A 22708-nucleotide genomic window follows, 5' to 3' on the forward strand; every position below is an offset into this window, starting at 1 on the left:
TAGTCATGGAAAAGAACTATTTTATATTTCAGGATGCATTTTATTTACAAACTAACGGAGTCGCGATGGGCAGTGCATGTGCACCGTCCGTCGCAAATATATTTATGGTAGCTTTTGAATATGCCCATATTCTACATAACAATCCTTACAGTGATATGATTTTCCTATATTTTAGGTATGTGGATGACACAGGACTCCCACAGTTTTGAAAGCTTTAAAACTTGGATCAATCACCAAGATCCAAACATTAAATTAACTGTGGAAATGAACCTTAATGAGATTCCATTTTTGGACGTTACCGTATATAAGAAAGAGGGTGGTAATCTTGGAGTTCGTCCTTAGAGAAAAAGTATGGATTGCAACACACTGTTGCATTATAATTCCTTTCATCCGTTACATTTTAGGAATAATCTTCCCTATAGCCAGCTACTGAGGCTTAAAAGGAACGCTACTCATGAGTCAGACTACACACAAGCAGCTCAATGCTTTAAAAGGGACTTAACACATAGAGGCTATCCTAAAAACATAATTTCAACTGCCATGAGAAAGGCACAACAAAAACCTAGATCAGAATTGTTGACACAGGAATCTACAGCAACATCATCACAACTTACCTGTGTTTTACAATATACTTCCATGTCTCCACTCATTAGGAATATCTTGCACAAACATTGGCATTTAGTGCAACACCGGGTTGCACTCAGCCCCCACGTTTTGCATACAAATGCACCCTCTCCTTTACGGATGCACTTGTACAAACTGCAACTAAACCAACAATGATCTCCACTTTACCTAAAGGTAATTATAGATGTGGGTCTTGTCAATGTTGCAGGTTCTTATTACCAGTTTCTGAACTTACTAACCCTGCAACAGGTCACAAGTTTGTTATTAATAGTTTCAACAACTGTGACTCCAAATACCTTATTTACATTATTCAATGCGCATGCCAATTTTGGTACATTGGCAAAACAAATAGACTAAATATCGCATTGAAGAACATCGTTCACGTATAAGGAATCGGGTTCTAGAAGCGCCCCTAACACAACATTTTCTGGACAAAAACCCCACTGATGAAGACTTGTCCTTTTTTGTACTTAGGCGTTATGTTAAACAAGGCATTGATAAAGCTGATATTGACTTATTACTGTGACATCAAGAATCTAAGTACATACATATTTTTGATACGCTGTATCCTAATGGACATAATACTGCACTTGATTTGACTTGTTACCTGTAACATTTCTGTATTGCACCTTTAAGAGGATCATTCAGCTGAAAGCTTTTAGTAAGCTTTTGCAAGCTGTTGCAAGCCTTTGGAGAAATTGTTAAATTCCATTGTGATTTTATATTCGATGGCCAACGCGTAAGCAGGTTATAAACAGCTAGCGTGTGAGTATTATAAATATATATATGCATACTATATGCTAGTGTTATAATACTTTATTTATATACATTTGTTTTAAGTATAACAATTTCTGTAATATCAGGCATGTTTACCTTAATGAAATATTGTTTCTATGTGATTTTACTTTGGCAAACCTGATGAGATTGTATGCCTTAATGCCTTTATTTAAATTTTGATGTATACCTTATTAATATATTTAATAGTGGTCCCTGAAGAAGACTTATTAGTTGAAACAGAGTGACAACCGGATCTCTGTAAAGACGAATCATACTTCACTACAATAAGTGAAGACTGGAACCACACAACTATATATGCGGAGTAGCAGTAATATAGCTGTTTTTTGCATCATTGTAATACTGCACTCATATGCACAAACCATTGTCCGTCTGAGGATCTGCTGTTCTTATAAGTTGTCTATGTACTATAAGTTGCATATATATATGTGTGTGTGTGATATGAAAATATAATATCACTAATATTTCATTTTACAAACTTGTTATAGTAGAATTTTTCTTGGCAATTACTGCTGATTCTATTGCATAACCACCAGGAGGTTGGCAGCCTTAGCACACACATAAACATGATGCTGCCTTTATACTGAACCAAACCATCAGTCCATCAAGATCAGTATTTTCTATTCAGACTGGCAGTGCCTCTCCAGGGTCTCAGGTAGAAGTCTTTCCCATCATCTACTACCTGATTCTTTTACCTGGAGATGCCAGAGATTGAATCTGGGACCTTCCACATGCCAACTTGATGTTCTGCCACACCCCCTCCCCAAAATAAAGATAAAAATAAAGCACATGACAAGAAAACAGGGACAATGCGTAATGCATGGGATAGGACTTCCTCTCGCTGGCTCACAGCGTTTCACAAATTGCTGCAAAGCCGCCATCAAGCGCACTGCCGGTAAACGCCGCAAGACACAATACATCGCACCAATTCTCCGCCTTCATTCAATTGCATTCTGCATCTCCCCCGACCCTCTGTGTGGAAAGTGAATTATCTGGGCCTCTGGCCAACTTCCCCTGCCAAGTCCATAAAGGACAACAGATAAGGCCTTCCTAGGCATGCCTTCTGGGTAGGCTATGTTAATACTACCTGTTTTTATGATCCCACCTAAAAAGATATTTCATTTTACCCATTTTTACTACACATTTTCAATAACTGGAACTTGTTTAAAGGCTCAGAGCTCCAGGAAAATGCATTACATCTTGCCTTTTAAATTTGCCAGCTCCCATTTATGGGTATTAATAATACATCGGCTACATTGGTCTTTTCGTTTTTTATTTTTGGCCTGCACAGTAGGAGAAGTGGGATGACATCTTTGCTTTTTGTTGTAAAAAAAAAAAAGACCTGTCAACTTCACAGTTATATAAAGGCAAATATGGTTTTAATTGCCTACAGGGATCATTTGTTAAATGAAGAGGGGGCGGAGAGAGTCAACATCGCTCTCTCTATTGCACACAAGCTAAGTCTCTCTGAGAGGGGGAGGGTTTTTTTTAATTGTGAAGAAAATGCTCAAATTAGTTTTCCATTTAAACATATTTCATCTCTAATTAATAAACGTCACGAGAAGGAGAGGACTCTGGGTAAAAGGCTAATGTGATTATTTGCATAAGTGAAAATACGGGTGTTCTTTACAGCTGAATATTCTCATCAAGACCGACTAATTGCTTGGGACTTTAAAATAAAAACCTCCAGGCTGTCAAAGCTCCAAATTATACAAATTGACTCAGAGGCACATCTCAATGAGTTCAACTTGCAGGAGGAAGTAGAACTGACTGCAGGACACCACTGATAGGTCTGCTGGCTTCAGAACTGGGGTTGCCAGCTGCAGGTTGGGAAATACCTAGAGATTTGGGGGGCAGAGCCTGAGGAGGGCGGGATTTGAAGAGGGGAGGGACTTCAATGCCATAGAGTCCAATGGCCAAAGTAGCCATTTTCTCCAGGGGAACTGATCTCTATCGGCTGGAGATCAGTTGTAATAGCGGGAGATCTCCAGCCACCAACTGGAGGTTGGCAACCCTATGTGTAATGGGCATTGGCAAAGGTCCCTCCCCAGCCCTGCAAACTCAGATCCTTTCAGCTGGCATCTTCTGTATGCAAAGTACAAATTGGCTGCCAAGGGGTACTAAAGTGAAAAGAGGTTGACAACCACCGCTTTAGAGGAAAAATTAGCATCTGGCTATTCCTGAAAGCAGTGTGTATCTTACTGAATCACAATGGTGCAAAACTGCTGTAAAGCTACCATAAAGCACATGCAGTATAGCACAACAGTTCAGTTTCAACAGGGCTCAGGAAAGACCTGAGGTCCTGAAGAGCTGCTCTCAAGTCAGAGTAGTCAGTAATGGTCACAGCTTAATAATGGACCACTTGAAGCTTCCAAGTCATCTTCAAGGGCAGCCCCACATTGAACATGTTACAGTAGTCCAGTCTCAAAATTACAGCAGCATTAACTACATTTTTTAATCTTGCTTTTCACAGCAGCTCCTGTTAAAGGCACAGGAGCAAAGCAAGAAGTGATGTCAGCTGGCCATTCGACAGAGTCTACAGAAGGATTGAACAGTGATGGGCTTGTTTGTCTTTAAGGTGCCACAGATCTCCTTGTTCACTCTTGCTGACACAGATGCCCTCTGAACTGTGCCAGCCCTGCTTACCATTAAGCTGGTAGCTGAAGTGGGGACCACCAGACTCAAGGAGCTCTACACTTTTTGGAAATTTTCGTTGGCTGTTCTGAACATGTTTGAAGGAGGAGGAGGAGGAGGGGTTGGTTTTTATATGCTGACTTTCTCTACCACTTAAGGAAGAATCAGATCAGCTTACAATCACCTTCCCTTCCCCTCCCCACAACAGACACCCTGTGAGGTAGGTGGGGCTGAGAGAGCTCTGAGAGCTGTGACTAACCCAAGGTCATCCAGCTGGCTTCATGTGTAGGAGTGGGGAAACCAACTGTAAGGTCTGAGTTCACCTGTTGAATCCCAATCACCAAACGTCCAGACAGGGTATTCTAAGAGGCTGGTTTATTTGGGAAGCATAAGGTGAGTAGCAGGAACTTACAGGGGAAGGTACGAGGACTCTACTGGGGGGAATACAGACAGGTTGGAACATATACAGAAAACCAAAGGCACAGTTGGTTATCAAGCCGAGCCTGGTTCCCATGGTAGATTACAGTTATCACACAAACAGAGAGAAAGCAGTCATGACAAACTTCTGAGAAACAGAACCTTGAAGGCCAGCTGCCTGGAGCTCACACCAACCTGGTTCACCACATGAGAGTCCACTGCTCATGTGGAGGAGTGGGGAATCAAACCCAGTTCTCCAGATTAGAGTCCACTGCTCCTAACCACTGCTCCTAACCACTATACCACACTTAGCAGACTATAACCTTGTGTCAATATCCATAAGAACATAAGAAAGGCCCTGCTGGATCAGACCAAGGCCCATCAAGTCCAGCAGTCTGCTCACACAGTGGCCAACCAGGTGCCTCTAGGAAGCCACAAACAAGACGACTGCAGCAGCACCATTGTGAGGGTCTCTGTGTCTCTGACTCTGTGTCTCTGCTTTCCATCACCTGCTGTGTTATCAGTGAACTCATAAAAGCAGTTCACACCTTCTGGTCCCAGGCGCCTGGCCTGATTGCCCCAAGTATCTCCCCCCCCCCCCGCTGTTCTTCCTGTCTGTACTCCCTCAGGCCGATGCGGCCTTGGAAGTGTGATAGCTTCAGCAGACTTCCTGGGACTCGTTTGATGTTTTGTATTATACCAAGCTTGTAACTTCCCATAACAATAAGTGTGAACCCCAGTGCCCCAGTGCCCTGGAGTCAATATATTCTGTAAACCCGATAAGCCCCTCACTTGCAACTTTCTACCTGTGCCTGTCTCATCTCCTGATGTCTTCAATAAATCCTTTGTTTCTGTATCAACGCCTGAGCAATTGATTTGGAGAATTAGACTCAGAGAGGGGGAACTCTCACAACCATCCTGCCTGTGTTCCACAGCACCCAATATAACAGGCATGCTCCTCTGATACTAGAGACTATAGGTATGCAGCATGACTAGTATCCATTCTAACTAATAGCCATGAATACCCCTCTCCTCCATGAATATATCCACTCCCCTGTTAAAGCCCTTCAAGCTGGCAGCCATCACCACATCCTGGGGCAGGGAGTTCCACAATTTAACTATGCGTTGTGTGAAAAAAATACTTCCTTTTATCTGTTTTGAATCTCTCGCCCTCCAGCTTTAGCAGATGACCCTGTGTTCTAGTATTGTGGGCGAGGGAGAAAAACGTCTCCCTGTCCATTCTCTCCAAACCATGCATAATTTTATAGACCTCTATCATGTCTCCCCTTAGCTGCATTCTTCCATTTCCACTTAAACCATGAGTGGCGGAAGTTAATCTGGTGAACTAGATTTGTTTCCCCACTCCTACACACGAAGCCAGCTGGGTGACCTTGGGCTAGTCATAGCTCTCTCAGCCTCACCCACCTCACAGGGTGTCTGTTGTGGGGAGGGGAAGGGAAGGCGATTGTAAGCTGGTTTGATTCTGCCTTAAGTGATAGAGAAAGTCGGCATATAAAAACCAACTCTTCTTCTTCTTCTTCTTCTTCTATGTTTCAACCTCTGCCCTCTGTCACTAGGGTTGCCAACCCTGGGACCCGAAATACCTGGAGGGTGGAGCCTGGGAGAGTGGGGTTTAGGGACCTCAGTAGGGTATAATGCCATGAGGTAGCCATTTTCTACAGGACAAGTGGAATACATGTTTTTTTTAAATACATACATACATACATACATACATACATACATACATACATACATGCATACATACATAACTAAACAACTGATTTATGTAGTCTGAAGAACAGTTGTAGTTCCAGGAGATCTCCAGCTCCCATCTGGAGATTGGCAACCCGATCTCTTACCCATCCAGTTAGTGTAACTTTTAATTCTGTTGATTTATGACAGGACTCATATCCACCCGTTCTATATCAACACCTCCCTTTTCCCCTTTATATTTATTTACTCTTGAAAGTCTCATTGTATAAATCACACCAGCTTTGATTCTTCCCCTTCCCCCAGCCTGTCCCATAAAAAATACCCCCACACTATCTTCCCCACATTATCTTCCATCTTCCACACTATCTTCCATCTGAGGAAGTGGGCCAAGACCCATGGTTGCTCATATTGAAATAAATGTTGTTCGTATTTTAAGGTGCCACTAGGTTTTTGTTTTATTAAGGGGCGGGAGGGGAAACCAACCTTGCCTGTCCCTTCAATGCATTTAACTGCAATCTGATGCCAAGAAATCAGTGGATGATACCTTTCATGGCCGGGAGGTATGTAGGATCGTCTGCCGTTTGCTGCAGGCCGGACATCCAGCAAAAGTGCCTACTAGAAAAGTTGGCAACCTTTGCTTTGGACGTGACATGGTGGAATTCTGGATTCTCTGCTGGCAGAAAGAACCTCTTAGAGACAATATGCTATAAATGTTGAGAGCTACATTTTCAGGGGTGCTTGTCCAATGGACGAGCAAAGGCCCATTGACTTTAATGGGACAGATTTGAGCAGGAGTTTAACTCTCCCGTTGAGATCAATGAGTCTTGAAAGCACTTCAGATCAGTTAGATCAAGCCCTGCGTGTTTAAGGTTGCGAAACTAGGCATGTTAACACGGAAATAAATCTCAGTCTTCTGAGTAAACCGGGACAGAGTTGGGCTCAAGAGCTACAATCCTATCCACAGTTATTTGGGAACAAATTGAAATCAACGGGATCTCCTACTCCCCAGTAGATATCCCTACATTTGTAGCCTCTAACTAATGATGTTTCCACAATGCTCATCAGCTGAACCTCTTCCTAAATTTGGGGATTCCAAATCACCTGTTCTTGTTTCTGGATTTGGCACCCTGAATTATGTCTGAATATTGTATGGAGTACTATGGCTCACCAGAGCTTTCGGTTTCTTCATTGCATTCATGGCCTTTTCCTTTGTGCATGTTATGATGTGCACATGTGCATTGATAAAACACTGTGCAAAAGAAATCTTGGGTTGGATGCAATTAATAGTATCAGGGCTCTTTTTAATGGGTATTTTACCATCGTGCAAACTTGCATAAATATACACACACACAAAAATCTTTATGCAACCATCTGTAACTTTTTTGCCGTGTTTTATGCACTAAGAGCCAGCGAGGTATAGTGGTTAAGAGCAGTGGTTTGGAGCGGTGGTCTCTACTCTGGAGAGCCGGGTTTGATTCCCCACTCCTCCACATGAGCAGCAGAGGCTAATCTGGTGAACTGAATTGGTTTCCCCACTTCTCCACATGAAGCCAGCTGGGTGACTTTGGGCCAGTCATGCTCTCTCCGCCCTGGCTACCTCACAGGGCGTCTGTTGTGAGGAGGGGAAGGGAAGGTGATTGTAAGCCAGTTTGAGTCTCCCTTAAGTGGTAGAGAAAGTCAGCATATAAAAACTAAATCTTCTTCTTCTTCTTCTTCTCTTCTTCTTCTTCTTCTTCTTCTTCTTCTTCTTCTTCTTCTTCTGACAAATAAATTCCCCTGGTTCCATTCTATCATTTTATTTCTTGTAGACTCCTATACCCCTCTTTAGATTTTTATTATATGATTCACCCCATAATATATATTGAATAACTTATTTTACTTCTCTGCTTGATATGCCATTTCATATTTTATGGCTTCTTTTATGCAGTTGGCTTCATGACATTATTGATTTGCATATACCTAATGAGCCCCGTGGCACAGAGTGGTAAGCTGCAGTACTGCAGTGCAAGCTCTGCTCATGACCTGAGTTCGATCCCGACGGAAGTCGGTTTCAGGTAGCCGGCTCAAGGTTGACTCAGCCTTCCATGGTCGGTAAAATGAGTACCCAGCTTGCTGGAGGTAAAGGGAAGATGACTGGGGAAGACAATGGCAAACCACCCCATAAATAGAGTCTGCCTAGTAAACGTCGTGATGTCACCACATGGGTCAGTAATGACCTGGTGCTTGCACAGGGGACTACCTTTACCTTTAACGAGCCACCACAAGGAAGTCTCTGAAAAGCCAGCATATAAATTGTCTAAACAAATGCAATAAAAGAGAACAGAAGCAACACTAGCTTCTGAGATCAGGGACTGCTCTCCAGTATGCACAGCCTATGAACCTCTTCCTCAACGTTTCTTCAAGAGTTACATAAATAAATACATAGCCAAATATGTACAACATAATTATCTTATAGGAAGCAAAGAATGGAAAGCAAACAAATAAAAAAGTCAAATCCATTCTGTTTTGTGCCAGTGAGTGGTGACAAATTTGGCAGTAGAGAATTTCATGAGCATTCCTAATGTGTATGCATCAGTAATGTAGACATGGGGGAAAGACACAAATGAGCAGAAGGAACTGAGAACTGTAGTAATTTGCACCTCAGATTCCAGAATAAATTTTAGAAACCTTTTTGGTTCAACAAGAACTGAGAGAGAATGGAACGCAGTGCAGGGGGTACTTCCAGAAGAGTAAAAAAATAAAACTGAGACAATCTGCTCATCTCTACCTCTGTCTTCCTTTCTGCTGGCTATGGGAACATGCTATTTCCTTCTAATCCTGATCTAGGCATGTGCACTTGAAATAAATTGGAATTTTTCAGATCCAGATTTTGGGAACGGTATCCATACTGGTAATACAGATTATTCAGGTCTCCAATACTGTTTTGGAGTTCTGAACTGCGTTTTCTTCTCTTCAGAATTTCAAAATGTTGGGGGTCCATTATTCCCTATGGGGGACTGTTTCCAGGGGTTGGGGTGGTTGTTTTTTCAAGCAGATGACACAAAAATTGCAGAGAACCTAGTCCTGCCTGTCCACTGAACACCCCCATGTTTTGAGCAAATTGGATCAAGGGGTCCAATTCTACCGGCCCCTGAACAGGGTACCCCCAGCCATCCCATGTCTTCATTGTTTCCTATGGGGGGAATTCCATGCTATAGCCCGGCAAAGAAGCCAATAGTCAAACACACTTATTTAGTTATTTATTAATTCCACTTCTAACATACCATATGGCCCTCAGATACAAAGCTGTAAGACACATGGATCTATAGACTGGGGGACACATATCCCTGGCATGGTTTACTGAATTTCCATCTAAGTAAACCCATTGGTCCATCAAATTCAGACTTGTCTTCTAGGGATGTTCCTGAATTTCGTAACAACTCTGGTGCAATTCAAATAATCAAGTTTATGTTTTCACCACACTCAGCACAAAATTATGGTCATCCTTTTCCCTGCCCGTATTAACAAAATTGGATTTATATGGTGCCATTAAAATGATGCCTTTTTCATGTCGGTGGTGTAAAACTGGCATATGATATAATGCCTCAAAAGAAACAGGAAAAACAGGAAATGTGGCCAGTGGACAAAAATGGCCTTTCAAACCAATCCTGAAAATTAAAAGAAATGATGGTGGGGGGATTGTGCACTTTTGACTGGCAGCGGCTCTCCAAGATCTCAGGCAGAGAAAGGCCTTTTGAAGACCTGCTGAGATCCTTTAACTGAAGATGAAAGCGATCCAAGCTGGGATCTTCTGCATGCAAAGCCGGTGATCGTCCACTGAACCATTGTCTGTCGGTCTCCCTCCCCCTCTGTCTAGAAGAAGAAGAAAATAAACCACTGTCCGGATCCAAGGAACTCCCTGATGTGCTTCAAAGCACGATGCATCTTCAAATTGCCACAGCTGCTACCTTCTCTCTCTGGCCTTGTTGAAGGCAATTGGGAGTTCTCAGATTAGGGTTGCCAAGTCCCTCTTCGCCACTGGCGGGAGGTTTTTGGGGTGGAGCCTGAGAAGGGTGGGGTTTGGGGAGGGACTTCAACGCCATAGAGTCCATTTGCCAAAGTGGCCATTTTCTCCAGGTGAACTGATCTCTATCGGCTGGAGATCAGATGTAATAGTAGGAGATCTTCAGCTGCTTCCTGGAGGTTGGCAGCCCTATCTCAGATGGACCTTAGTCCAGGCACAATAAATAGGGTTGCCAGCTCCGGGGTTGAGAAATACTTGGAGTTTTTTTGGGGTGGAGCCCGAGGAGGGCGTGGCTTGGGGAGGGAAGGGACTTCAATGCCATAGAGTCCAATTGCCAAAGTGCCCATTTTCTCCAGGGGAACTGATCTCTATCAGCTGAATATCAGTTGTAATAGTGGGAGATCTCCAGCTACCACCTGGAGGTTGGCAACCTTAACAATGAAAGTATGCCCGGCTACTACTTTCTCCCTCAGACCTTGCTGATGGCAACTGGGAGGAGGGAAGATCTCAGCTGGATAGGGTTGTCAGGTCCCACCAGCGGGAGGTTTTGGGGGCGGAGCCTGAGGAGGGCGGGATTTGGGGAGGGGAGTGACTTCAATGCCAAAGAGTCCAATTGCCGAAGTGGCCATTTTCTCCAAGTGAACTGATCTCTACCGGCTGGAGATCAGTTGTAATAGCAGGAGATCTCCAGCTATTACCTGGAGGTTGACAACCCTACAGTTGGACCTCCATTCAGGCACGATGGAAGTATGCCTGGCTGCTTCCTTCTCCCTCTAAGTTTCCTTGGTTGCTGAGAGGAGTCATTTACAGTCCTTCAAATAGTGGTACATCGTCAGTCCTTTGTAAGCAGTTGCAGGATCTGGTTGTCAAAGCGTTTGTTTCCAGCTGCCCAGCTCCCTGCAACGCTAATCAAAATATATTCGTGCATGAGAGAGAGGGAGAGATGAAAATTTCGTGCCGTGGCATTTTTTTTCTTTGTGCGGTATATAAGTGCAACCTCTGCATTCTTCTTCTGGAGCCGGGGCCTTCTCTAAGCAATTACTTCAGAGCATATTATCGTTCAAGCACTAAATGCTAAAGTGTTTATTCAGTGTATTGCAGGATCAGGTTATTGCTGAGTCTGTCCATCATGCCAAGAAATTATTGCTATAAGGGCTTTAAGAGTGGTTGCAATCGGAGATATATAACCAAAGCAGGGACGGATGCAACGTTGCGACTTGGCTTCAGCAAAGTCAACCCCTTCCTTATTTTCCCAGTTGGGGGGGGGGGGTTTCAAACAAAACAACGGGATGTAGGTTATGTGCATACTTGTGCATTCAAGTGTTATAATATGGGCTGTGACCAGGATGGGGCCAAGGAGGCCACTGTTCGACCTCAGAAAGCTCAAAAACACAGGTATTTTTAAAATGTGGGACCTCTCCCTTAAAACAATGGCCTTTGAAACAGGGACCTTTCCCCGCGGTCACCCCCACCAACTGCCTCTGGGCTTCCTTTTGATTATGTGTGCCTTGTCTGCCCTTCAGACGTTGCCTGGCTCTCCCCGCATGTTTTGCCCACATTTTCCCATATGCTTTGCCCACATGTGGTTAGTTGTGACTCCATGTTATAATTTCTAGCAATTTATATAAACATTTGCACTTTATGATACTTATTCGCTCCTGTGCTGATTCCCAAACCCTACGGTACACGCACAGAGGTGTCTTTGTTTTTTTCCAACCTCCAGGCCCTAGCTGGAGATCTCCTGCTATTACAACTGATCTCCAGTCGATAGAGATCAGTTCCCCTGGAGAAAAAGGCCGCTTTGGCAATTGGACTCTATGGCATTGAAGTCCCCCCCCAAAACCCCACCCTTCTCAGGCTCCCCACTTAGCCTTGAAGCTCAGCTTTTCCCTCTCCCATCATTTTTGCCAGTGGAAACAGAACATAAGAGCATAAGAAGATCCCTGCTGAATCAGACCAATGGTCTCTCTCTCTCTCTCTTAGCCTAACCTACCGCACAGAGTTTTTTCTCCAGAAATGATGCGCTCTCAAGGTAAGTTCCCCGACTCGTGTGTCAGGTTGGGCACTTGTGGCCCGGCCCATGTCACATGTTACATCTACAATGGGTCTCCTGGCTAACCTTGAGCAACTCTCTCTCTCTCTCTCTCTCTCTCTCTCTCTCTCTCTATCTCTCTATCTATCTATCTATCTATCTATCTATCTATCTATCTATCTATCTATCTATCTATCTATCTATCTCTCAGCCTACGCTACTTCACAGAGCTTTTTCTCAAGAAGAAATGTAGAGTAACTCTCCTTAGGAATGCACTGTAAGACTAGGAAGACCCAAGTTTAAATTCCCCACTTAGCCTTGAAGCTCAGCTTTCCCCTCTCCCATCATTTTTGCCAGTGGAAACAGAACATAAGAGCATAAGAAGATCCCTGCTGAATCAGACCAATGGTCTCTCTCTCTCTCTCTCTTAGCCTAACCTACCGCACAGAGTTTTTTTCTCCAGAAGAAATGTAGAAGCCAAGATCTCACCCTGAGCTCCTTGGATGAAGGGTAGGATAAAAATGTAACAGATATGTTTTTGACACTAACGGCTCGGAGAAGCTAAAATACAAGTAGACACCTGGGCTTATTGAGAGGGTTCTTTCGGGAACAAACCACTGGTTTTTCCAATGCTTTTCTTTAGAAGCCTCACTTGGGAATATCACATACCTACCTAGAGAGGAAAGTTGATGACAGCCCCACTTATAATGCAGAAAAATATCCCCGCAGTTTAATAATACTGTGAATATTTCTTTTTCAAGACGAACTGGGTGTTTTTTTCCTCCCTTCTTCTGCTTGAATTTAGTAGATATTGGGTTAGGAAAGCAGAAACGGAAACATGCTTTCTTTCTTTCTTTTCGGTTCCAGCTGCTCAGACAGTGAGATGTCTGGGATTAAAAGGTCGCTTATTACAGTCTTGAAGGATAAGAGACTCAACTCGATAGGAAAAGCACAATCTGTTTATTCAGTAAATGTTTGGATATGGAGCAGAGCTTCCTTCCCAAGTGTTGTTTATATGCTTTTTATTTACCTGGGATAATCGCAGAAGAGCAATTATTCCCACACCCCTGCCATCTGCTTCGCATACGACACAAAGATATTCATATATTACATTGCTTAAGGTCATATTAAGGCCCAGTTCTCGCAAATGACAGATAAGACGGCAAGTACATGGCTGGACAGGACCACTTGGAATTACAGGTGGGGGGGGCTCATATAATGGAATCCTCCTACATACAAAAAAGAATCCCTTATGTCAATAAACAACTGTGGCAGAGCATTGCAACATGTGAAGAAGAACAAGAGTTGGATTTTATACCCCAATTTTCTCTACCTTTAAGGCATGCCTGTTAGGTGCTGTGGAACACAGGCAGGATAATGCTTCTGCAGTCGTCTTGTTTGGGGGCTTCCTAGAACACTGGTTCCCAACTGGGGGTCGGTGGACCCCCAGGGGTCCGCGAGAACTAAATTAAGGTCCGCAAAAACAAAGTTATAAACCCATAATAAATTAATATTTTCAATTAAAAGTTCTCTATTATAAAAATATATATTCAAATATTATTCTAAGTTTAATGTTTAACTAACAGTTACAATTAAAGTTTATTTTCAAATTCTCTGCATTTTTATTTTGAACCTTGGGGTCCCTGCACCGAACAAAAAAGTCCTAGTGGTCCCTGGTCAAAAAAAGGTTGGGAACCACTGTCCTAGAGGCCCCTGGTTGGCCACTGTGTGAACAGACTGCTGGACTTGATGGGCCTTGGTCTGATCCAGCAGGGCTTTTCTTATGTTCTTCTTATGTGTCCCAAACCGGCTTACAATTCCCTTCCTCACCCCACAACAGACACCTTGTTAGGTAGGTGGGGCTGAGAGAACTCAGAGAGAACTGTGACTAGCCAAGGTCACCCAGCAGGCTGAATGTGGAGGAGTGGGGAATCAAACCCAGTTGCTTTCCCAGATTAGAGTCCACCGCTCCTAACCACTCACCATGCTGGCTCTCAGTGAGCCCCCATTTGTAGCCTGATCTAGCACAGATGCAGGCTGATCGTCTCACCTGCTGTTTAGGAGGCCTAAGTCCTGCAGAGAGCACATTCAATAAATGCACATGATATTTCACTTCACACAGTGGTTGCCAGCAGGTTCTATTTATGGGTCAATCACTAAACTTCCATTCTGGAAGAGCATTAATTGGGAAGGGCAGGGATGCTAAGGACAGGTTGGGAAATTCCTAAAGATTGGGGGATGGAGGGATTTGGGGAAGGGTGTGTGTGTGAAGTGCCATCAAGTTGCTTCTTTATGGTGACCCTACAAATTAATGACCTCCAAAATGTCCTATTGTTATCAATTTTGCTCATGTCTTGCAAACTGAGGGCCGGGGCTTCCTTAATTGAATCAATCTATCTCATGTTGGGTCTTCCTCTTTTCCTGTTGCCTTCAACTTTTCCTACCATTATTGTCTTTTCCAGTGACTCTTGTCTTCTCATAATGTGACCAAAGTACAATAGCCACAGTTTATTCATTTGAGTTTCTAGGGAGAATTCAAGCTGGATTGATCTAGAACCCACTTATTTGTCTTTTTGGTAGTCCATGGTATTCATAAAATTCTCCTCCAACACCACATTTCAAAAGAATCAAGTTTCTTTCTGTCAGCTTTCTTCATTGTCCAACTTTCACACCCAGACATAGTATTGGGGAATACTATGGCATGAATTATCTTGATTTTTGTCACCAGTGACACATCCTTAAATTAACTGGAGATACCAGGGATTGAACCTGGGACCTTCTGCCTGCAAAGCCAATGCTCAGTTGCTGAGCCCCAGATCCTACCCAGTTGGGACCCCTCACAATATAGTTATGTCATCTATGAGCTTTTGGTTCCAGCTCTGTATGATCCATATTCCATCTTACACTTAACAACAAAAGAAAGGAAAATGCTCCAACTGTTTATATCTCACTGAAATACAGGCTGTGACGGGAGGAAAGGAATAATTCTCTCAAGTACTGCTCTAGAGCGTCAGGAATGATGGAGGGATTCCAACCCAAAGATGGGGGGGAAAGGGAGGGGGGGAGAAAAGGAATTGTGACAAGGCCTTTTTGGAATTACACTTTAGCCAGACTCATGTAAATTGCATTGCGTAGCCAATAATAACAAATGGGTAATAAACACCCATTTATATCAAGAAACAGATATAGGATTTTAATTATGGGAGTTAATTTTCAGAGCAGAAAGTCGGCTTTTGCACAATTAAAGAAGGCTAACTTTTAATTAACTTTCAAGAACTTTTTCTCTTTTTAAAAAAAAAATCCAATTAAAATACTTTGAGGCGCCATTACCATAAAATAAAAGTTAAGGCAGGACAAGAGAGAAATATGCAACAATGTATACATTTACAAGAGATTCTCTTTGTAGAGGACGATCTCGCTCTTTTTCAAAAGCAAAGTGTAGGGAGGGAGAGGTCTGGCATCTTTGTGCGGGAAGAGAGCAGAGGGGTGGCGTCAAAGATGAGAGAAATCCTCGCTAGCTCAGACCAAAAGTCAATCTAGCTCAGCTAGACTTGCCAACCTCCAGGTGAAGCGTGACATTCTCTCAGAATCACAACTGATCTCCCGACTACAGAGATCAGTTCCCCTGAAAGAAATGGCAGCTTCAGAGGATGGACTGCATGGCAGTACATTCCTGCTGACCTTCCACCCCTCCACCCCTTCCAACCTCCCCAGATACCCTCTCCAGGAATTTCCCAACTCAGAGTTGGCAACCCTAAATCCAGCATCCTGTTTCCAACAGGGACCAGTGGTCAGATGCTTCTAAACAGCCAACAAGCAGAGTGTGAAGACAACCACCCATTGCCAGTCACTACCATCTGGCCTTCGTCAGTACACTGCTCCTGGATCTGGAGGCTCCATATCCTCCATGGATAATAGACAAATCCATCACAAATCTATCTCTTCTCCTTTGAAAAGCATTTATGGCCTGATCTGAACGTGCGGTGGTGGAAGAACGGATAGCTCCACTTCAGACTGCTGGTGGAGGATCAGATTTCAGAATGATCTCCCTATGCTAAAAACTCCCTGCAAGCAGAAAACCAGCACAGCAAGCAAAGAGAAGAGAGAGAACCTTTCTCCTTGTTATGCTAGTCTTCTATCTGCAAAGAGATTTTTTTAATGCAAAGGGGAAACTGGACGCATTACCTTGAATGAGCCGAGAAGAAATTGTGTGCAAATTGATCCATGAAAACAGAAAATGCGGGAGACGTGGAGTTCCTGTTTAGTTTGTCACGCCCCACTCCCTCGGTGATTGGTCATTTCAAATTGACCAATGACGAGCCAGGAAGAACGGTTTGACTTGGGCCAGAAGAGGAATGGGAAAAACCGGGTTCATTTTGCATTGAAACAGGGCTGAGCCGGCAATCAATAAGGTAATGTCCGTTTGCAAAAAATTGATCCTGGCTGAAATAGGGAATAAAGGAGGCTACAGCGACCATGCGTTTTTTACCATTGTCCACCCCCAAATATCCAGGAATTTCCTAACCCAGAGTTGGCAACCCTACGGCCAAGATCAAAACTCTATTCTTGGATAAATATCAGGCAAGCCAGACTTTGTAATCCTAACCCTATCTGTTTTCTGATGTTCAGTTTCAACATACACAAGGAACGATCCTCAGCTCCATCACCTGCCTATTCTCAAACCCCAGTATTATTTTATTTCGTTTTACAGCCATGTACCCAAAGCAAATCAATAAAATTATATCCCAGAAATGCACGGAAAATACTAAAATAAGTCCTAAAAAGGCAACAGTTGGCCTAAACCACGAGGGGCCCCCTTCTGCAAACCAGCCGCAGAGGATCTGGCTGTATTGAGAAGAGCCGTCAAAGCAGCCATCAACTAAAACAATCCCGAACATCATTCAAACAGTTCACAAAGCCGTTTACTGAAAGATTCCCCGTGCATTCCTGAGCAGAATGCCTGCGCCGCTGTTTGGAGGCAACACAGCGGCGCAATCTCCTTGCAGTGCCGAAAATCTGTGCAGCCCTCATCGGGGGTGTTCCCAAGCCGTAACGGCTTAGGAGGCTGCCTAATGGCAGCCCTACCCCCAGGCTGGCGCCGTGACACCATGGGAACACCTCCCGGGACTCCGCCGCGACCTTTGCCAGCATCTGGGCCTGGTCCAAGCCTGCACTCTGGCGCTGGGGCCACAAACACCGGCGTAAGCCACCTCAACGCCAGCGCTGTGGACACTTGCGCTGGCGCAGGCCTTTGCCGGCCTCCAAAGGCCTTTCATGCTGGCCGCCGGCGCAGCTTAGGAATGCTCTGTTCTTTCCTTTCCTAATTATAAATATAATATATATATATAATATATTTATTATTTATTAATAATATATATTTATTATAAATAATTATTAAATAATATATACATATAAATATGAAAAACTGGTTTTTGAAAGAGGATATACCTATCATTGCCTTGTAGCTGTGATTGCTAAATGAAGCCATGTTCTTCCACATACCAGCGTCTAGGGCAGTGCTGTAGCCTGGACCCAGTGGGTACACTCCAGAGGCACTGTTTCTCCCCAACCCTTAGACTTTTTCTCACACATAACCCCAGGTTTTTAATTTTTTTATGAGATGGTTTCTGTTGAAAGAACAGGAACTTATTTGCAGGTGATTTTCTGGCTTTCTAAAAAAAAAAAATCCCCTTTAGCCACTATGTGTGGCATAGGGTTGCCTGCCTCCAGATGGTGGCTGGAGATCTCCTGGGATTGCAACTGATCTCCAGGCGACAGAGATCAGTTCACCTGGAAAAAATGGCCAGCTGCAGTATAACAGAAGTGAGAGCCAGTGTGGTGTGGTGGTTAAGAGCGGTGGACTCTAATCTGGACACCTGGGTTGGATTCCCCACTCCCCCACATGAGCAGTGGACTCTAACCTGGAGAACTGGGTTTGATTTCCCACACCTCCACATGAGCGGCGGACTCTAATCTGGTGAACCGGGTTAGTTTCCCCACTCCTCCACATGAAGCCTGCTGGGTGACCTTGGGCTAGTCACAGTTCTCTTCGAGCTCTCTCAGCCTCACCTACCTCTCAAGGTGTCTGTTGTGGGGAGAGGAAGGGAAGGAGATTGTAAACCGGGTTGATTCTCCTTAAATGGGAAAGTTGGCATATAAATACCTACTCTTCTTCTTTGAAGTAAATAAATAAAATCTGTTCATATAGCCAGTTGCACGATGATGTCATTGTTCCTAAGAAAAAGAAGAGTTTCTTGGGGGGGGGGGCATGGCACTAAAGCAGCTGCTGATTGGGGAAGGTCAATGAGAGAAGGACATCGGCATTCCCTTCCCCAAAAGCAGTAGAGTCCACTCTGAAAACGTCCGCAGGTGAATTTCCTGCACCGCCCTAGAGGCACACGGCTTGGCTCTTCTGAAGAGTGCTAGATCAAAGCTGTCCTTCTTCAGTGGCCACTCCCACCCGTCAACCCCACATGGCTTCATTTTCCAGCCTAGGTTTGCTAGGTCCCTCTTTGCCATCGGTGGGAGATTTTGGGGGCACAGCCTGAGGAGGGCGGGGTTTGGGGAGGGGAGGGACTTCAACGCCATAGAGTCCAATTGCCAAAGCCGTTTTCTCCAGGTGAACTGATCACTATCGGCTGGAGATCAGTTGTAATAGCAGGAGATCTCCAGCTAGCACCTGGCGGTTGCAACCCGAAAACAAAGCACTTCTGCGCCAATACCGTCAGGTTTGGAAAACAGCACAGGAACGATATAGTAAAAAAGTACCAACAACTATATTGTGTTTAAACATGCAATAATAAACAAGCAAGTGGGAATACACACAAGTAGCACTTTTTACAAATATGTACAAAATATACAATCCACGTTCGATGCAGTCTTTGTGCAATACAGTTTTCTTAATATATATTTGTAGGAATTCTCATTAAAAAAGTCCATAAGGTACATAAATGAATAATCACTAGATCTTCATTTTAGAAGGTATAGATGGGGGACGGCAGTTTCAGGGATATTTCTTCAGCCCCAACTCTATTCAAGTTTCCAAAGTCATTAAATATCATGCATCATGTAGTCAATTCACTAGTTCCCGTAGGATACTATCGGCTGGAGATCAGTTGTAATAGCAGGAGATCTCCAGCTAGCACCTGGAGGTTGGCAACCCTATTCCAGCCCCAAACGCACTTCTAGGCAGATGGCGCTTTTTTGTCCCAATGCGGAGAGGGGATGAGAAAACCAAACGCCATTTTAAATTCCCAAGCCGAGGCGCAGCGTGCCATGGCTGAGTGACACCGAAATATTTCTGGCTGTTACACATATAACCACAAAGCACAGCTCCAAAGCCCACATTTATTACCCTCAAAATCTCGTTTTAAACACCAATACTGAAGCGGGTTTGGTATTTAGCTGCTGGACACGTGCAGAATGAAGGGGGGGGGAAACCATTCAGGGCAGAAACTGTAATGCTACACTGGCCTCCAGTGGAAACCGAAGAAATAAATCCACAGGCCAATCTTTTCCTGGCCGGGTAGAGCACAGCCTTCACACACATACACGCACACAAAATCCTTCCCAACGCCGCATGGTTTTCTCGTTTCATAACCCTCTTCCAATCTTCCTTGTGGATCAGAGAGCTCAGGGCAGATAAGACCTTGCTTACCAGTCCCTACACAGTGTCTGCTTTCAGCTGCAGACGGGTGAGCTTACAAGGTCACTTGGAGGAGAAGGTGTACCAGACCCTTCCTCGTAGTGCTGTCAGCCTCTGCAAGGAAGAGATTGGGGTGGGAGGATGGCTCAGTGGTAGGGTTGCCAGCCTCCAGGTACTAGCTGAAGATCTCCTGCTATTACAACTGATCTCCAGCCGATAAGGGTCAGTTCACCTGGAGAAAATGGTCGCTTTGGCAATTGGACTCTATGGCATTGAGGGCCCTCCCTGCTCCAAGCCCCGCCCTCCTCAGGCCCTGCCCCCAAAACCTCCCGCCGGTGGCAAAGAGGGACCTGGCAACTCTAGTCCCATTAATAGAGGCTTAACTGTGTGTTGTTCACCGGCTGATGCTATTATTTTCCTCTGTGCCATGAAAATCTTTGGCTGCCCATTTTCACACGGGATATTTTTCTCTATGCCAGCAGACAATCCAAACCTGTGGGTGCCGTTGAGTGTCAGCTCCTGCCAGGTCAGGAGATGAGAAATCATGGCTGGAAAACCTTAATATAGAGTCTGATTCTCAGCCACAACTAGGGTTGCCAGCCTCCAGGTACTAGCTGGAGATCTCCTGCTATTACAACTGATCTCCAGCCGATAGAGATCAGTTCACCTGGAGAAAATGGCTGCTTTGGCAATTGGACTCTATGGCATTGACGTCCCTCCCCTTCCCAAACCCCGCCCTCCTCAGGCTCTGCCCCCAAAACCTTCAGTAGGTGGTGGAGAGAGACTTGGCAACCCTAGCCACAACCCCTTGGCCTTACAGTCCTGAAGGACACTTGAAGGGCAACGAGAGATTCTGCTCTGATGGAAGGATCCAAGCTAGGAATTCCTGGAACGAGATTGTTCCAGCACCCACCTCAAATTTTGAAGTGCTGAGCAAGAGAGTTTCAAAGAAAAGAGATTTCTGCCATCAGATGTGGGTGGGAACAGGGAGAATTACATCACAGCATCAGGGGGGTAGAGTTGCCAGATCCAGGTTTGCAAACTCATGGAGATATGGAGGCTGAGCCTGAGGAGGACAGGGACCCCAGTGGAGTACAATGCCATAGAATCCACTCTCCAAAACATCCATTTTCTCCAGAGGAACTGATCTCTGTAGCAGGATTGCCAGGTTCCTCTTTGTTACCAGTGGGAGATTTGGGGGGTGGAGCCTGAGGAGGGCGGGGTTTGGGGAGGGGAGGGACTACAATGCCATAGAGCCCAATTGCCAAAGCAGACATTTTCCCCACGTGAACTTATCTCTATCTGCTAGAGATCAGTTGTAATAGCAAGAGATCTCCAGCTAGTACCTGGAGGGTGGCAACAGAGGATTTTTTTTCTCCAGGCCAGCCCTGGAGGTTGGGAACTGAGTTTTTTCTTCCTCAGGTTTGTCCAGGAGGGTAATAACAATAGAACTTATAACTTAGATTTTGCAACTTGATGTACATTATAATAGGTTGTTTTTGCTAGAACAGTACCTGGAGGTTGGCACCCCTACTCTGTAGTCTGGAGATGAGCTGTAATTCTGGGGGATCCCCAGGTCCCACTTGGAGGCTGGCATTCCTGGGAGGGGTGCAAATGTAGGCACTCAATAAAGGGGGGGCACCATAACAGGAGAAACAAAATGGGAGAAAACTCAAATGATACACATTAATCTTTCCCACTGAGTTCCGCAAGAGATACATAGTTCAACCTTCCTCATTTTATCCTCACAACAACCCTGTGAAGTAGGTCACAATGAGAGAGGGTGATTGGCCCAAGGTAACCCACTGAGATGCCACTACCATTGCTACTACCATTTATTTTATTTATTTATTTATTTATTTAAGGGGATTATGTTGGCAGAATCATCATTTTGATAGCACAGATATGTTGTTGGAATGATAATCTCAGGTGAGACTGTCCTAGGTCAAGGCTCTAACCATTATGCCATGCTACCTCTCTATTAATGCTCTGTGGATGTGCCAGCTGCATATTACCTTCATTTGACTAGCAAGACAGTTAAACGCTTCTTAATTTCTCTCTTCATGGGAGAAACATGCAGGGGGGGTAGGCATTTTATAAATAACTAAATCTACTACACTTTGAATCCCTCTTTCCTCCAAGGTGCTCAGGGTCCTCCCCTCCTTCACAACTCTGTGAGGTATAGGCTTGCCAGGTCCCTCCTGCCAGCCTAACATACGTCAGGTTCATGGAGGAGAGGGCTATCCATGGCTACTAGTCAAAATGGATACTAGTCATGATGCATACCCATTCTCTCCAGGATCAGAGGAGCATGCCAATTATACGTGCTGTGGAACACAGGCAGGACAATGCTGCTGCAGTCGTCTTGCTTGTGGGCTTCCTAGAGGCACCTGGTTGGCCACTTATGTGAACAGACTGCTGCACTTGATGGACCTTGTTCTGATCCAGCAGGGCTTTTCTTATGTTATTATGACCATGCCTATTATATTAGGTGCTGGGGAACACAGGCGGGATGCTGCTGCTGCAGTCATCTTGCTTGTGGGCTTCCTAGAGGCAACTGTACAGACTGCTGGAGTTGATGGTCCTTGGCCTGATCCAGCATGGCCTTTCTTATGTTCTCACTAGGGTTCCCAGGTGCCCGCTAATGGCGAGCAATCTCCTGCCAATTCCTGCCGCTGCCCGCCAAAGCTCATCTGACTGGCGGGCAGGAGCGGGTCATTCAAAAGAGGAGGAGGGACTGGGTCATGCGATGACGTCTCTCTCATTTTCACTTTCTCCTCCTGCCCCGCCTCTGCTACACCCCCCGCAAATTAAGTATCACTGCTGCTGGTTTGAAGGCGCCTGT

This window comes from Euleptes europaea, chromosome 14 (assembly GCF_029931775.1).
Source record: "Euleptes europaea isolate rEulEur1 chromosome 14, rEulEur1.hap1, whole genome shotgun sequence".
Taxonomy (NCBI): Eukaryota; Metazoa; Chordata; class Lepidosauria; order Squamata; family Sphaerodactylidae; genus Euleptes; species Euleptes europaea.